Source organism: Salmo trutta, chromosome 38 (assembly GCF_901001165.1).
Source record: "Salmo trutta chromosome 38, fSalTru1.1, whole genome shotgun sequence".
Lineage (NCBI taxonomy): Eukaryota > Metazoa > Chordata > Actinopteri > Salmoniformes > Salmonidae > Salmo > Salmo trutta.
The window spans coordinates 13,107,484-13,123,503 of NC_042994.1; the positions used below are offsets into that span (position 1 = coordinate 13,107,484).

At 41.5% G+C, this 16,020-nt stretch overlaps 1 long non-coding RNA gene across 1 annotated transcript; it reads right to left on the reverse strand.

Annotated features, from left to right (window-relative positions):
* Positions 1–5,089: 5,089 nt before the first annotated feature.
* On the reverse strand, positions 5,090–9,079 carry LOC115177619 (uncharacterized). Its single transcript, XR_003872442.1, has 2 exons — positions 8,810–9,079; positions 5,090–5,264 (listed from the first exon to the last, which is right to left on the reverse strand). It is a non-coding gene; the product is annotated as an uncharacterized LOC115177619 (long non-coding RNA).
* Between the last annotated feature and the right edge of the window lie 6,941 nt (positions 9,080–16,020).

The following is a 16,020-nucleotide window of genomic DNA, read 5'->3' on the forward strand; positions in this document are numbered from 1 at the left end:
TATTATTTGACATTCATTCACATTGTGCAGAGCTGTAAGAGATTAGAGGCTGACTGAGATTTTCTCCAAGTCTAAGGTTGTATTTTATGAGCTCTCTACTGACTCAAGACAAACTGTATGCTTGTGAATATTTAACTTTCATATGTACTGTACTGTACATACCACTGTACAAAAATATGCCAATTCAGAGTGTCTCTTCAAAATGTATGGTTTCACCTACTCTATATGCATCCTTAATATCTTTTTCAGGTATAAAATGTTTCACATCAGCATATTAAAACATCATCCATGCCAGTAGTTACTGTAGACATTTGCATTACAAACCTGCATACAGTTCCAAACTTGACATACTCATCTAGCTACTACAACGACATCATTGATTTCAGGTGATATGGACATTTCTTTTTTAAAACATGCTCACATGCCCCCATCATTTCCATTGAGTGTTAGTGTGGTGGCTAGTGTATGTGTGTGTGTGTGTGGGGGGGGGGGGGTCTGCTAAGCTATATGGAATTGTTTTAAGAGGGTCATACCAAGAATAATTTAACTATTTGATTTGGAATTTTAAAACCCTTGAAGTATCAAAACAATATATTGTGAAAGAAAAAGTACAAGATGATGTTAAATCTGTTTATGCATCGAATAGCTATGATGAGTACTCTCTCATCTGTGTCTGTGGGACTGAGTTGGGCCTCTAGGGCTTGAGCTGACAATTGACCTACAGCTGGCATTCCATAGATACGATGTGGTGTGTGTGACCCGAGATAGAGATAGAGATAGAGATAGAGATAGCCTGGAGGAGTAGAGCAATTCAATTCAATTCAAAGGGCTTTATTGGCATGGGAAACATATGTTAACATTGCCAAAGCAAGTGGAGTAGATAATATACAAAAGTGGAATTAACAATAAAAAATGAACAGTTAACATTACACTCACAGAAGTTTCAAAAGAATAAAGTCATTACAAATGTCATATTATGTATATATACAGTGTTGTAACGATGTACAAATGGTTAAAGTACAAAAGGGAAAATAAATAAGCATAAATATGGGTTGTATTTACAATGGTGTTTGTTCTTCACTGGTTGACCTTTTATTGTGGCAACAGGTCACAAATCTTGCTGGTGTGATGGCACACTGTGGTATTTCACCCAGTAGATATGGGAGTTTATCAAAATTCGGGTTTGTTTTCTAATTCTTTGTGGATCTGTTAAATCTGAGGGAAATATGTGTCTCTAATGTGGTCCTACATTGGGCAGGAGGTTAGGAAGTGCAGCTCAGTTTTCACCTCATTGTGTGGGCAGTGTGCACATAGCCTGTCTTCTCTTGAGAGCCAGGTCTGCCTACGGTGGCCTTTCTCAATTATTGATGGGCATTTCGGCTCTTTTCAGTGAGCCGGCTCGTTCGTTTCAGCTCACTTAAAAGAACCTGCTCTTTTGGATCCCAAACGGCTCTTTAAAAAAAATATGTTTGTATTTTTTCAAGTCAAACAGTTTGCGATAGTTTGACTATGATTGGTGTTAAAACAATTCTAATTAAATTATTAAATGAAATCATACTCTACCTTAACCACAATGTATTTAAAAATGCATTGGTTTGTTATGAAAAAGAATGCTATTAAACATTTGCATTTAAAGTATAACTTTTTTAATGTATATTAACAAAGTGCATATAAATGTAACAATTCAAAACAAATACAATCTGAACAACATAATAATAGAATATTGTACCATATCAAAGAAAAATAAATAACAATGTGCAAAACTGCAGCATCCCACTTAAAACATTAAACTGGTCCCTCTTTTCTCTCTCTTCTTTATTGCCATGTTATAACCAGCAGCACACAGCAATGCTGACCATATTTTGCTTTTATGAGAGATTTGCAATCAGAAATGCAAGCTGCCTCACTTTCGAGGGGCTGATGTGGTTTCCTCTCTCAGTAAATATTTGTCCCATTTTCGAGAAGACCCTCTCAGAGGGAACGGATGTGGCCGCTATGCAGAGTCTCCCTGTCATGACTTTAGTAAGCCGTGGGTAGACAACGGCCATGGGTAGACAGAGGCCTTGTTCTTCCACCAGCTCAGAAGATCTGCAGATCTTTCAGAACGAATGTGTGTGCGCTTGAGCATGTAGGTCTTTTTTCGTTCTTTGAATTAGTTAATTTTATTCATTTAAATCATTTAATTATTAATATCTAAAAAATATATGTATATTTTTATAAATAGATTCGGCTCTTCTGATATGCGAGCCGGCTCCCAACTTTCACCTACAAGAGCTGGCTCTTAGAGCCGGATCATTCGCAAACAACCCATCACTCTTCTCAATAGCAGGGCTAAGCTCACTGAGTCTGTACATAGTCAAAGCTTTCCTTAAGTTTGGGTCAGTCACAGTGGTCAGGTATTCTGCCACTGTGCACTCTCTGTTTAGGGCCAAATAGCAGAGCCCTATTTAATCCTCAGGTACTCTAAAATGTAAATAAACTATAATATTTCATACGGAAAGCAGTATGTTCAATAGGAAAGGAAAATTAGTAAGCGCGCGCCCTCTCCCTCGCGTGCCAAAAGACTGATATTGTTCCGGTGCTCTCTTCGCCAAAACTCCAAATTCTTGCTTGTTTTTCAAAAAACAAGCCTGAAACCTTGAATACAGACTGTTGACATCTAGTGGAGCCATAGGAATTGCAATCTGGGAGACGGATTTACATAGTAACAATAGGTTTCCATTATAAGAGCCTGGGACCTAAAATTGTTTTTATTCTGGTTGGTTTTTCTTCGGATTTTCACTTGCCATATAAATTCTGTTATAGTCTCAGACATTATTTGAACAGTTTTAGAAACGTCAAAGTGTTTTCTATCCAATGCTAACAATTATATGCATATCCTGGCTTCTGGGCCTGAGTAACAGGGAGTTTACTTTGGGCACGTCAGTCAGGCGAAAATTCAGGAATCTAGACCCTATCCCTAAGAAGTTAATTCTTTCCAATGTGGCAAGTAATTATCTTTTTGTTTTCTCATGATTTGGTTGGGTCTAATTGTGTTGCTGTCCTGGGGCTCTGTGGGGAGTGTTTGTGTTTGTGAACAGAGCCCCAGGACCAGCATGCTTAGGGGACTCTTCTCCAGGTTCATCTCTCTGTAGGTGATGGCTTTGTTATGGAAGGTTTGGGAATCGCTTCCTTTTAGGTGGTTGTAGAATTTAATGGCTCTTTCCTGGATTTTGATAATTAGCGGGTATCGGCCTAGTTCTGCTCTGCATGCATTATTCGGTGTTCTACTTTGTACACAGAGGATATTTTTGCAGAATTCTGCATGCAGAGTCTCAATTTGGTGTTTGTCCCATTTTGTGAGTTCTTGGTTGGTGATCGGACGCCAGACCTCACAACCATAAAGGGCAATGGGTTCTATAACTGATTCAAGTATTTTTAGCCTGATCCTAATTGGTATGTTGAATTTATGTTGCTTTTGATGGCATAGAATGCCCTTCATGCACCTCCATCTGACATTTTGAGGGTTATGGTGTAGGGGTTACCGACCGACCATCATCAACGTCGCTCTCCGTGTACCCCTGTTATTAGATAGTTACTGTAGCTAGCTTCCACCTTAGTTACTCAAGTACTGTAATACATTTTGTTGGCAGATTTGTTTTTGTAATGTTTTGTTTCCTCCACCTCATTTAGCTAGACTGAAGTTGACATAGCTAATGTTTGCTGAAAAATAAATGTCCCTGTATTTGCTGTGTTGACAAAGCATACAAGACAGGTAGCTTGTTAATGCCTACTGATATATTTGGGATCAGTTGTCTTAACAAAAATGTTGTTTGTTTCAGGATGACATCTTCATCCCTGAAAATGTTTTCATCCTGGAGGAGACTGTGCAGGAGGCAGAGGAAGTACATGCAAATGTTATTTCTAAGGCTATTGTTTATTTCAAGTATATGCAGTGTTTCTTGAATATAACTATAGCCTAATAGATACCCTAATTGTTTTCTACCAATAGGAAAGAATGGTTAGTACAGCATGCCAAACTGACCCCTGGGTGCCAGAGTGTTCCTGTGCTGCGGTGAAGAGGTCATAGTCCTGTCCCTATACGCCACAGATGGAGCTGACGGAGAGTGAGATCAGTGAAGACCAGAACTCACTGTATGAACCTGAGAGCTCAGAATCACAATCATCACAGTGCAAGTCAAGATATACTATCGATCACCTTGGGGGAGCGGGCTGGTGTTCCCAAAATGGAGAAGGACATTCAACAACAAATGTAAAGATACATCCATCCATGAAGGGAATCGGAGTGGAATTGTTTTCCCACTTGTTTTTTTTTACCCGTTTCAACGGATGTGTTACCTTGTTCCGGTCCTGCTGTTTCGACTCTCTTTCTCAACCTATCAATGCTCAGCGATGAAAAGCCAATTGACATTTGCTCCTGAGGTGTTGAACTGTTGCACCCTCTACAACCACTGTGGTTATTCTCTTGATGTAAAAAAGGCTTTTGTAAAATGCATTTGATTGATTGATTTTTTTGCTGTGCTGGATGCTGTGTATTCACTAACTGTCTGAGTAATGGGACATTTGTATATTATCTGTAACATATTCTGGTGTGTATTTCATCTGCATCTTAACTTCTTAAAGTGGCAATCAGCAGTAGAAACAATAACAAAGTGACTCCCTGCTCCTCTTTTGGTAAAAAGCTGAGGGATGGGGCTGGTGAAATGTATCCACTCTCAAATTCATAGACAGAGCAATAGATGCAAGGACTGACCATCCATGATATCAACATTGTAATCCTGTTTCTATGATCTGTTTAGACTACCATGTACCCAGATAAAGGCGTCTGCTAAATAGCATATATTATTTAAATCTACTTTGACTCAGTGTAGTTACCATTCCCTTCCAATAGATGGCAGCCAAAGCTATTTGAATTCACTACTCTAGCGATAGGGACATGGGATTAGTGTGCGTTGAATGTCGTTTTATCTTCAAAGCAAGGTTATCTGGTTACGCTTGAACCTGTTGTTATAGTGGACAAGCTAACTAAGACTATTACATAAAGCACAGGCATTAGGTCTATGTCTTGAAAAAATGATAGCAGGCTAGATTTACCAAATGAACTGGTTTTATTCAAACTCAATCTCTATGTAAATGACTTTGCTTCTGGGTATGTGCGCTTTATGGAATAATTGACACACGCAGGGATGAGACGCCGTACACCTCGTCCAATTCTCCCATGTGCCCATAGGGTGAACTGGCGATAAACTGCCAGCCTGTATGCTCTGCAAACAAAAATCATAAGAAAAGTTAGTCTGATACCGAAACTAAATCACAATGTATTTATAATGAGCACGCCCCGTTATTGGTTAAAATTAGATTTCATAAATCATGATGCTGTCTGCGATTCAAACTCCGATCGTCTAATCAAAAGGTATATGTGTTACCATCGCGCCAAACAGTGCTGGTGATAAGCAGTGTTATAGGATACTGATTATACAGTTGAAGTCGGAAGTTTACATCCACTTAGGTTGGAGTCATTACAAATCGTTTTTCAACCACTCTACAAATTTCTTGTTAACAAACTATAGTTTAGGCAAGTCGGTTAGGACATCTACTTTGTGTATGACACAAGTAGTTTTTCCAACAATTGTTTACAGACAGATTATTTCACTTATAATTCACTGTATCGCAATTCCAGTGGGTCAGAAGTTTACATACACTAAGTTGACTGTGCCTTTAAACAGCTTGGAAAATTCCAGAAAATGATGTCATGGCTTTAGAAGCTTCTGATAGGCTAATTGACATAATTTGAGTCAATTGGAGGTGTACCTGTGGATGTATTTCAAGCCCTACCTTCAAACTCAGTGCCTCTTTGCTTGACATCATGTGAAAATCAAGACAAATCAGCCAAGACCTCAGAAAAAGATTGTAGACCTCCACAAGTCTGGTTTATCCTTGAGAGCAATTTCCAAATGCCTGAAGGTACCACGTTCATCTGTACAAACAATAGTACGCAAGTGTAAACACCATGGGACCACGCAGCCATCATAACGCTCAGGAAGGAGACGTGTTCTGTCTCCTAGAGATGACCGTACTTTGGTGCGAAAAGTGCAAATCAATCCCAGAACAACAGCAAAGGACCTTGGAAAGATGCTGGAGGAAACAGGTACAAAAGTATCTATATGCACAGTAAAAGGAGTCCTATATCGATATAATCTGAAAGGCCGCTCAGCAAGGAAGAAGCCACTGCTCCAAAACTACCATAAAAAAGCCAGGCTACGGTTTGCAACTGCACATTGGGACAAAGATCATACTTTTTTGAGAAATGTCCTCTGGTCTGATGAAACAAAAATAGAACTGTTTGGCCATGATGACCATCATTATTTTTGGAGGAAAAAGGGAGGCTTGCAAGCCAAAGAACACCATCCCAACCGTGAAGCACGGAGGTGGCAGCATCATGTTGTGGGCACTACCGGTTTTTGGGGGGGGGGGGGGGGCAGGGGGGGCCAGTGCCCCTGTGACAACAATTTTGGACCCCCTTGTGGTCCCCCTAAATGTGGAGTATGAAATAATTTTTACATAACAAATTTTTGCAATCGTTCTTTTTTTACATCAGTTATTAGACAGTGGCAATGATGATGATTATGAACATGGTATTTTGCCTGCTAATGCCTGCAATGTAGTGAAGAAAACTATATGACAACAATAATGTCTAATGTAACTGACCCCTCTAACAGTACAACTGGCCCCAGCTTGGCCCCCCCAGTTGAAATGGTATAGAACTGCCACTGGTTGTGGGGGTCCTTCGCTGCAGGAGGGTCTGGTGCACTTCACAAAATAGATGGCATCATGGGGCAGGAAAATTATGTGGATATATTGAAGCAACATCTCAAGACATCAGTCAGGAAGTTAAAGTTTTGTCGCAAATGGGTCTTCCAAATGGACAATGTCCCCAAGCATACTTCCAAAGTTGTGGCAAAATAGCTTAAGGACAACAAAGTCAAGGTATTGGAGTGGCCATCACAAAGCCCTGACCTCAATCCCATAGAAAATTTGTGGGCAGAACTGAAAAAGCGTGTGCGAGCAAGGAGGCCTACAAACCTGACTCAGTTACACCAGCTCTGTCAGGAGGAATGGGCCAAAATTCATCCAACTTATTGTGGGAAGCTTGAGGAAGGCTACCTGAAACGTTTGACCCAAGTTAAACAATTTAAAGGCAATGCTAACAAATACCAATTGAGTGTATGTGAACTTCTGACCCACTGGGAATGTGATGAAAGAAATAAAAGCTGAAAGAAATAATTCTCTCTACTATTATTCTGACATTTCACATTCTTAAAATAAAGTGGTGATCCTAACTGACCTCATTTTTACTAGAATTAAATGTCAGGAATTGTGAAAAACTGAGTTTAAATGTATTTGGCTAAGGTGTATGTAAACTTCCAACTTCAACTGTATATATTGAGCACCCACCTACTGATATTAACCTAAATAATTTATAATCAAGCTAAATTTCACCAATTATTTAACTGGCATATTGGCTGCTGACTGGTCGAGTAACCTCTTCTGCCAGGAAGTCCTTCATAAGGATTAGTGGCCCGTCCAATAAATACATCGCCATCCAGACAGACTGACAGGAACCTCTGACTGGATGAAATACAGCCACAATCCACTGGGATTTTGTGCTGTATCGCCACCATCTCTCTACAGACACATACTCATACTCTAGCCATTATCTGGCAGCTTCCCCACTCACACCAGTTTGTGTTTGGCTACGCCGACCCTCTAGCTGAGGTGTTTTAGGCAGCATGTCTGTGTTGTCACTGCTACGAGAACGAACTCTTTGATCTGGGGCAACGATCGGCTCAAACAGGAACGGCTTCAGTAGGTTTATTGGCTCCCTAATTAACATTTATTTCATTCTCTGTAATAAAGTTATTCTCAGACTCGGAGCTACTCTGTAAATTCAGCCATTTTTGGGAGTTCCAACATTTTCTCTCCTGCCAGTGACGCAACAATGCCAATACGCCGATTTACAGTTACAGTTAGCTAGCGTTCTAAATCCTAGTGTTTCCATTCCCCTTTAACTCCTTATTTTTGGCACCAAACTATCTCCATATACAGTGCCAGTCAAAAGTTTGGACACACCTATTCATTGCAGGGTTTTTTTTATTTTTTTTATTATTTTCTACATTGTAGAATAATAGTGAAGACATCAAAACTATGAAATAACACATATGGAATCAGGTAGTAACCAAAAAAGTGTTCAACAAATCAAAATATATTTTATATTTGAGATTCTTCAAAGTAGCCACCCTTTGCCTTGATGGCAGCTTTGCACACTGGTACCGGGGACATCAGACGAGTCTTGTGAGACTTGTGGGCATCCTAGAGCAAAACACCATCGTGTTCACGAGAGTCTCATCTTTCCATAGAGGGGTCATAATAGTTTTAGGCCAAATGATTCGGACACTACAGATGATTTTGTGAGAAGAATGATTTTCGGGATGTCTCATGGTCTGACAAACACTGCTCTAGCTCGGTCACCTTTCACCTCAGATCTCTAGCTTAAACAAAGATTTTGATGGGGATTGTATGATGCTAATTAGATTTTATTGGAGGCGCCGACATCGACCTTAGGGGGTTATTGAAAACTGAACCATAGATTACAGACTAATTTCAGGGTGAGGAACCATTAACATACATTTACATTTACATTTACGTCATTTAGCAGACGCTCTTATCCAGAGCGAAACAAACATACATTTGTAAAACAGTGAACTTGTCCTTTAAATGTAAATAGAATGGCTACACATTGACAGTTTACCTTGTAGGGACTGCAAAGATATCAGGTTGGCTATCAACCAAACCCAAGGGTTCACTGTCCCGCCTCTCCAACGTCTCCACCCATGTCTGTACTGGGCTCAGGTGTACAGGGACGGCAGCATCACACCTCCTCAACATAGGAAGACTGGAGTCTGATGGAGGAGGGGACCTCTCTGGAAAGAGATCATAAAACATCAAATTGCTTCGTTACATCTGACCTAGTTGGAAATGAATGCTCTGAAAATGACAGACCAACATTGCATTCAAGAATAAGGGAATAATCTGTTTGTGTCTGGAGTCTGGACAGGGTTCTGCAGTCTACATACATCTGTATAGAACTTGCAAACCTGCCCCATTCAATTCGCACCATCAGTTCAATGATACATTATAAATAGTGCATGATAGCCTTAATAGATTCTGACCCTTAATACTGTAGACTCCAGAATCTATTCTGGCTAAGTGCATGATAAGAAGGCAATGAATGAAAAGCAGAAGACCTACTTGACCTTGCGGGGTCCACAAATTTGTATGGAATGCATACATTCGAGGGTAGAGCGTTCACTCCAAAGAAAAATAAAGGCAACTTAAAAAAGGACATTTGATGATTAGCATTTGTATGTACTATTGGTCATACCAGCCACTACATAGCTACAATAAAGTGACAGCTAGCCTGTTTTAATACTCAACCTTTTAGTAATGCCTTTACCACACACTGTAACGTTAACTGATATAGCAACAACACATTTCTGTAAACCCAATTAAGACAATCAAATATGTGCAATTTCTTTAAAACAGCATTTTAGAGATCATATTTCTAAACAAACATGTATTTTCCAGTTTCAAAATCAGAAAAGTCCTTTGTCTTTTTTTTTAAAATATGTATTTTTTAAATATTTTTTATTTTTGTTTGTTTATTCATAATAAAAAATGACCAACAATTTACATCCCTACATCAAACATGTCTAAGAAAAAAAACAGATATAAACAAGAAATTACTAAATACATACAAAAAATGTAATATATATATAAATAACAAAAAATATATATATACAAAATTATTTTAAAGAAGAATAACAATTCTAGTGCAATTGTAATTGTAATCTCATCATAATGATTCAGGAAGATGTTATTATTTTTGTTATTCACTAGGGTTAATGTCTTAACAAGATTATTTAATTCAATCAAAAATATTTTGGTATAGAATTATGGAATTTTTGTTTATGTATAAAGTATTTGGCAACAAGAATAAAAAAATTCACAATCATTTCATGGTCTTGTTATCATTGCAATAGTAACATATTATATCCTTCATGTCAAAAACATGGGTAGTGTTCAAAAAGGTAAATAAGTATTCTGCAAGGTTTTCCCCAAAATCTATCACAGATATACATTCATAGAACAAGTGAGTCAGATTTTCACCTTTTTCACAGAAAACTCAGATATCATCAACAGCCACACATTTGGACAAAATAGAATTACATGGATATACAGTGGGGGAAAAAAGTATTTGATCCCCTGCTGATTTTGTATGTTTGCCCACTGACAAAGAAATTATCAGTCTATAATTTTAATGTTAGGTTTATTTGAACAGTGAGAGACAGAATAACAACAAAAATATGCAGAAAAACCCATGTCAAAAATGTTATAAATTGATTTGCATTTTAATGAGGGAAATAAGTATTTGACCCCCTCTCAATCAGAAAGAATTCTGGCTCCCAGGTGTCTTTTATACAGGTAACAAGCTGAGATTAGGAGCACACTCTTAAAGGGAGTGCTCCTAACCGCAGCTTGTTACCTGTATAAAAGACACCTGTCCACAGAAGCAATCAATCAATCAGATTCCAAACTCTCCACCATGGCCAAGACCAAAGAGCTCTCCACGGATGTCAGGGACAAGATTGTAGACCTACACAAGGCTGGAATGGGCTACAAGACCATCGCCAAGCAGCTTGGGGAGAAGGTGACAACATTTTGTGCGATTATTCGCAAACGGAAGAAACACAAAAGAACTGTCAATATATCTCGGCCTGGGGCTCCATGCAAGATCTCACCTCGTGAAGTTGCAATGATCATGAGAGCGGTGAGGAATCAGCCCAGAACTACACGGGAGGATCTTGTCAATGATCTCAAGGCAGCTGGGACCATAGTCACCAAGAAAACAATTGGTAACACACTACGCCATGAAGGACTGAAATTCTGCAGCGCCCGCAAGGTCCCCCGCTCAAGAATACATATACATGCCCGTCTGAAGTTTGCCAATGAACATCTGAATGATTCAGAGGACAACTGGTGAAAGTGTTGTGGTCAGATGAGACCAAAATGGAGCTCTTTGGCATCAACTCAACTCGCCGTGTTTGGAGGAGGAGGAATGCTGCCTATGACCCCAAGAACACCATCTCAACGGTCAAACATGGAGGTGGAAACATTATGCTTTGGGGGTGTTTTTCTGCTAAGGGGACAGGACAACTTCACCGCATCATTTGACGGGGCCATGTACCGTCAAATCTTGGGTGAGAACCTCCTTCCCTCAGCCAGGGCATTGAAAATGGGTCGTGGATGGGTATTCCAGCATGACAATGACCCAAAACACACGGCCAAGGCAACAAAGGAGTGGTTCAAGAAGAAGCACATTAAGGTCCTGGAGTGGCCTAGCCAGTCTCCAGACCTTAATCCCATAGACAATCTGTGGAAGGAGCTGAACGTTCGAGTTGCCAAACGTCAGCCTCGAAACCTTAATGACTTGGAGAAGATCTGCAAAGAGGAGTGGGACAAAATCCCTCCTGAGATGTGTGCAAACCTGGTGGCCAACTACAAGAAACGTCTGACCTCTGTGATTGCCAACAAGGGTTTTGCCACCAAGTACTAAGTCATGTTTTGCAGAGGGGTCAAATATTTATTTCCCTCATTAAAATGCAAATCATTTTATAACATTTTTGACATGTGTTTTTCTGGATTTTTTTGTTGTTATTCTGTCTCTTACTGTTCATATAAACCTACCATTAAAATTATACACTGATAATTTCTTTGTAAGTGGGCAAACGTACAAAATCAGCAGGGGATCAAATACTTTTTTCCCCCACTTTATCTTATGTAGAACCTTAAAGTGCACTTCCTTACATTTGTTTGGTATACAATATTTGTAAGGCATCAACCAAGCTTTTTTTCCAGACAATGTCAGGAATAAGCATGCTCCCAAAAAAATATTCCTCTAGGCGTAAGTTGATTCTGTGAATGGAAAATTTGACTTGTGTATTTATTACAAGAAGATTTCTCAAGTAAGCCCACACCTTCCAAACTGAGTTCTGTGATCATCACCAAAGCTAAGATGAGTTTTCATTAGTGTAGTTAGACCACTGGGAATGGCTTTGATCGCAGAAATAAACTCTCTGAAAGGTATTGGAAACTGTTCATGTGCAAGAATATTACCCCTGTTGTCGAAAGCAATAAGAACAAAGTGAATATTCCTCTCATGCCAGCTAGGGTAGAACAATGACTTATTCCTCATAGTTATGTCTGAATTATTACACAAAAGAGCATAAAGTGGGGAAAAATTGTGCAGGAAACATATTTTCCAGGACATTTGTCACATGGGATGACACTGGAGAGACGAAGCAGGTACGGGGAGTCAAACATTTAATGAAGAACAGGAACAGCGTCAGTAAACTAGTAATACAAACAAAAGACAATTAATGCATTAGTGGGGAACAGAGATGGGGAACTGACAAATATAGGGCAGGTAATAACAAGTGATGACTGAGTCCAGGTGAGTCCAATATTGCTGATGCGCGTGACGAGGGAAGGCAGGTGTGCGTAATGGATGATAAGAGTGCATGATGCAGGGCAGCCTGGCGCCCTCAAGCGCCGGGGAGGGGGGAAGAGTGGGAGCAGATGTGGCAGTACCCCCCCTTCTAGGGGTGCCACCCGGCGTCCCACCTGGGCAAACCGGCCTGAGACATGGGCATTTCGCAAGCCGGTTGGGGCGTGGAAGCCCAACGAACCGGCAGGAGTGTGAGAGCCTGGCGAGCCGGCTGAGGCATGGAAGCCCGACGATCCGACTGAGGCAGACGCCTGTCGATCCCGCTGCAGAGAGGGAGCCCGAAGATCCGGTGGAGTGTGACGTGGGATGGGAAGCCACCGAGCCAACCGAGGCAAGGAAACCTCTCGAGCCAGCCAGGGCGTGAAAGCCCGACGGGCTGGCTTAGGCACCCCCGGTTCCATCGGTGGTGGAATCCACCCCGACGTCACCAACAAAACAAAAAACAAACAAAAAAACTCCTGGACCGGCTGGGCGAACAAGAACTAACGATCCGGCTGAGGCCCGACGTGGAATGGGCGCCATCCAAGCCAACCGGGACAAGGAAACCTTTCGAGCCAGCTAGGGCGTGGGAGTCCGACGAGCTGACTAGGCACCCCCGGTTTCATCGGTGGCAACCCAGAGCCAATGCCACCATACCAACCGGAACGCCAGTACTCCCCGGTGCTTCGTGTGATGTCTTCTGCATTCTGTCACATGGGAGGACGCTGGAGAGACGAAGCAGGTACGGGGAGTCAAACATTTAAGAAAGAACAGACATGGAACGAGACAGGGACAGCGTCAGCAAACTAGTAATACAAACAAAAGACAATCAATGCATTAGTGGGGAACAGAGATGGGGAACTGACACATATAGGGGAGGTAATAGCAGGTGATGAATGAGTCCAGGTGAGTCCAATATCGCTGATGCGCGTGACGAGGGAAGGCAGGTGTGCGTAATGGATGATAGGAGTGTGTGATGCAGGGCAGCAGACGGGACAATATTAAGATGGCGCCGAAGAGGATGGCTGACGTTTTTTCCTTTAACAAGTCCGATGAGAAGGATATACTGCTCTCCCTGGAACAGGCCCAAATCCCCATAATTTGCATGAAGAAAAGACGGAGGAAAAGAGGACGCAGATTGGGCTACCTTATGAGAATCCGTAGGTGAGCGAGTAAACTCCCACTGCCATCCATTCTACTAGCTAATATGCAATCATTGGAAAATAAAATTGATGACCTATGATTACGATTATCCTACCAACGGGACATGAAGAACTGTAATACCTTATGTTTCACCAAGTCGTGGCTGAACGACGACATGGATAATAAAGAGCTGGTGGGATTTTCCATGCTCCGGCAGAACAGAGAAGCTACGTCTGGTAAGACGAGGGGTGGGGTGTGTGTTTTTTGTCAATAACAGCTGGTGCGCGATGTCTAATATTAAGAAGTCTCGAGGTATTGCTCGCCTGAGGTAGAGTACCTTATGATAAGCTATAGACCACACTATCTACCTATGTTATTCGAAGCTGTCTATTTACCACCACAGACTGATGCTGGCAGTAAGACCACACTCAACCAACTCTATAAGGCCATAAGCAAACAAGAAAATGTTCACCCAGAAGCGGTTCTCCTAGTGGCCGGGGACTTTAAGGCAGGCAAACTTATCAGTTTTACCACATTTTTACCAGCATGTCACATGTGCAACCAGAGGGAAAAAAAACTCTCGACCACCTTTACTCCACACACAGAGATGCATACAAAGCTCTTCCGCACCCTCCATTTGGCAAATCTGACCATAATTCTATCCTCCTGATTCCTGCTTACAGGCAAAAACTAAAGCAGGAAGTAGCAGTGACTTTCTCAATACGGAAGTGGTCAGATTTTTTTTCAACTTTCTTTAACCAGGTAGACAAGTTGAGAACAAGTTCTCATTTACAATTGCGACCTGGCCAAGATAAAGCAAAGCAGTTCGACAACATACAACAACACAGAGTTACACATGGAGTAAAACAAACATACAGTCAATAATACAGTAGAAAAATAAGTCTATATACAATGTGAGCAAATGAGGTGAGATAAGGGAGGTAAAGCCAAAAAAGGCCAAGTAAATACAATATAGCAAGTAAAACACTGGAATGGTAGATTTGTAGTAGAAGAAAGTGCAAAGTAGAAATAAATGATGGGGTGCAAAGGAGCAAAATAAATAAATACAGTAGGGGAAGAGGTAGTTGTTTGGGCTAAATTATAGATGGGCTATGTACAGGTGCAGATGACGCGGATGCTGCGCTACAGGACTGTTTTGCTAGCACAGGCTGGAATATGTTCCGGGATTCATTCAATGGCATTGAGGAGTATATCACCTCGGTCATCGGCTTCATCAATATGTGCATCAACGACGTCATCCCCACAGTGACCATACGTACATATCCCAACCAGAAGCAATGGATTACAGGCAACATCCACATCGAGCTAAAGGCTAGAGCTCTCGTACAACACTGAAGCATGTACGAGAGCACCAACTGTTCTGGATGATTGTGTGATAACGCTCTCGGTAGCCGATGTGAGCAAGACCTTTGAACAGGTCAACATTCACAAAGCCGCGGGGCCAGATGGATTACCAGGACGTGTACTCAAAGAATGTTAGGACCAACTAGCAAGTGTCTTCACTGACATTTTCAACCTCTCTCTGACTGAGTCTGTAATACCAACATGTTTCAAACAGACCACCATAGTCCCTGTGCCCAAGGAAGCGAAGGTAACCTGCCTAAATGATTACCGGCCCGTAGCGCTCATGTCGGTAGCCATGAAGTGCTTTGAAAGGCTGGTCATGGCTCACATCAACAGCATCCTCCCGGATACGCTAGACCCACTCCAATTTGCATACCGCCCCAACAGATCCACAGATGACACAATCTCAAATCGCACTCCACACTGCCCTTTCCCACCTGGACAAAAGGAACACCTATGTGAGAATGCTGTTCATTGACTACAGCTCAGCATTCAACACCATAGTGCCCATGAAGATCATCACTAAGCTAAGGACCCTGGGACTAAACACCTCGCTCTACAACTGGATCCTGGACTTCCTGATGGGCCGCCCCCAGGTGGTAAGGATAGATAACAACACATCTGCCACGCTGATCCTCAACACTGTAGCCCCTCAAGGGTGTGTCCTTAATCCCCTCCTGTACTCTCTGTTCACCCACAAACGCGTAGCCAAACACGACTCCAACATCATCATTAAGTTTGCTGACAACACAACAGTGGTAGACCCGATCACCGACAACGATGAGATAGCCTATAGGGAGGAGGTCAGAGAACTGGCAGTGTTGTGCAAGGACAATAACCTCTCCCTCAATATGAGCAAGACAAAGGAGCTGATCGTGGACTACAGGACAATGCAGGCCGAACAGGCA